The sequence below is a fragment of the Belonocnema kinseyi genome, chromosome 8, assembly GCF_010883055.1.
Source record: "Belonocnema kinseyi isolate 2016_QV_RU_SX_M_011 chromosome 8, B_treatae_v1, whole genome shotgun sequence".
Classification (NCBI taxonomy): domain Eukaryota; kingdom Metazoa; phylum Arthropoda; class Insecta; order Hymenoptera; family Cynipidae; genus Belonocnema; species Belonocnema kinseyi.
In genome coordinates this window covers 51919484-51922197 of record NC_046664.1, presented here as the reverse complement: position 1 = coordinate 51922197, position 2714 = coordinate 51919484, and the positions used below count along the sequence as shown (strand labels likewise).

The 2714-nt window shown below is 22.0% G+C and overlaps 1 protein-coding gene across 1 annotated transcript in view; it reads left to right on the top strand.

Moving 5' to 3' along the window:
* LOC117178214 (engulfment and cell motility protein 1) overlaps positions 1-2714 on the top strand; it is a 32069-nt gene that overhangs the window by 16293 nt on the left and 13062 nt on the right. The window lies entirely within an intron of this gene.

The following is a 2714-nucleotide window of genomic DNA, read 5'->3' as shown; positions in this document are numbered from 1 at the left end:
TTATCTATTTGGTTAAAACTTGAAAATTCATTTCCGAAATAGTTTTTTTTTTATTATTTTTTCAATAATTCGATATTTTATAAATGTGTATTAACATTTGAAAATTTTTATTTTTAGTCAAATCTGTGTAAAAAATTTGAGAAACGACTATTTTTTCACAACATTAAAAATATACTTAATAAAAATAAAGAAATCAAGCAACTTCTCCTTTTCTTCTTTTTTTTCGCTTGAATGCGAACTGAATTAATAGAACTCTACAATAAAATCTCTTTTTTTTTTTGTAGAAAATTGTTTTTAGTTCAGAATTCAACTACTTTGTTGAAAATTCAATTCTTCTGTAAAAACTTCAAATTTTTAGGTTGAAAGTTAATTGTTTTTAGTTAAAAATTCAACTGTTTTTTTAAAAACTTAATTATTTTGTTAAAACTTTTTACTATTTTGTAGTAAATTTGCCTTTTAGGTTAAAAATTCTACTTTATTCTGAAAAGTTCATCTCTTAGGATTGAAAACTCAATTATTTGGTTAAAACTTGAAAATTCATCTCCTGAAAAATTTTTTTTCGTTTTTTGCATGAATTCGATATTTTATGAAAGTCTATTAACATTTTTATTTTTAGTCAAATCTGTATAAAAATTTAAAAAACGACTATATTTTTTTACAATATTAAAAATGTATTTAATAAAAATAAAAATTTGTAGAAACTTCCCCTTTTCCTCGTTTTTTTCGCTCGAATTCAAACTGACTTTATATAACTCTATAATAAAATTCATTTTTTTGTCGAATATTTTATGAAAATCCATTAACATCTAAAAATTTGTTATTTTAGTCAAATCTGTGTACAAATTTGAAAAACGACTATATTTTTTGCACAATATTAAAACTGTACTTTAGAAAATCAAAAAATCAAGAAACTTCCCGTTTTCCTCATTTTTTCGCTTGAATGCGAACTGAATTAATAGAACTCTGTGATAAAATTCAACTTTTTATTGAAATTTAATTGCTTTCAGTTAAAAATCCAACTACTTTGTTAAAATTTAATTATTTTGTTAAAACTTTTTACTATTTTGTAGAAAATTCACCTTTTCAGGTTTATAATTCTACTTTATTCTGAAAAATTCGTCTTTTTCGATTGAAAACTCAACTGTTCGGTTAAAACTTGAAAATTTATCTTTTCTATCGCTTTTTTCGTTATTTTTGCACTAATTCGATATTTCATAAATGTCCATTTACATTTCAAAATTTTTATTTTTAGGCAAATATGTGTAAAATTTTAAAGAACAACTATATATATTTCTTAAGAATGTTAAAAATTAACTTAAAGAAAAAAAAGAAATCAAGATACTTTTCCTTTTTCTCGTTTTTTCGCTTGAATGCGAACTGAATAAATAGTACCTAATCATGAAATGCATTTCTTTTTTGCTTGAAAGTTAATTGTTTTTAGTTAAAAATTCAACTGCTTTGTTGAAAATTTAATTATTTTGTTAAAACTTTTTGCTTCCTTTGTAGAAAATTCACCTTTTCAGGTTTATAACTCTACTTTAATCTGAAAAAATCGTCTTTTTTGGATTGAAAAATAAACCATTTGGTTAAAACTTGACCATTCATCTCCTAAATAGTTTTTCCGTTATTTTTGCACTAATTCGATATTTTATAAAGTTCCATTAACATTTCAAAACTTTATTTTCAGTCAAATCTGTTAAATAATTTGAAAAACGACTATATTTTTTTACAATATTAAAAATGTGCTTTATAAAAATAAAGAAATCAAGAAAATTTTCCTTTTTCTCGTTTTTTTGCATTAATACGAACTGAATTAATAGATCCCAATCATAAAATCCAACTTTTGCTATCGAATACTTATTGTTTTGGTTAAAAATTCAACTGCCTTGAAGAAAATTTAATTATTTTATTAAAACTTTTTGCTATCTTTGCAGAAAATTCACCTTTTCAGGTTTATATGTAATTCTACTTTATTCTGAAAAATTCGTCTTTTTGGATTGAACTATTTGTTTAAAACTTAAAAATTCGTCTTGTGAATATTAAAAATCTACTTGATAAAAATAAAAAATTCAAGAAATTTTCCCTTTTCATCATTTTTTCGCTTGAATTCGAACTGAATTATTAGAACTCTGTAATAAAATTCAACTTTTTTGTCGAATACTAATTGTTTTTAGTTAAAAACTCAGCTACTTGGTTGAAAATTTAATTATTTTTAAAAAACGTTTGGCTATCTTTGTCGAAAATTCACCTTTTCAGGTTTATAATTCAACTTTATTATGCAAAATTCGTCCTTTTGGATTGGAAACTAAATTTTTTGGTTAAAAATTGAAAATTCATCTTTTAAATAATGTTTTTTATATTTTTTGATTAATTCGATATTTTATGAATGTGCATTAATATTAAAAAAATTTTTATTTTAGTCAAATTTAAAAAAAAATTGAAAAACTACTATATTTTTTCACAAAATTATGTTATAAATGTACTTAATAAAAATAAGGAAATCAAGAAACTTCCCTTGTTCATAATTTTTTCGTTTGAATGCGAACTGAATTAATATAACTTTATAATAAAATTCAACTTGATTATGTTGAAAATTAATTGTTGTTAGTTACAAGTTCAACTACTTTGTTGAAAATTTAATTATTTTGGGAAAACTTTTTGTTATTTTTGTAAAAAAACTCACCTTTCCAGGCTTATAATTCTACTTCATTCTG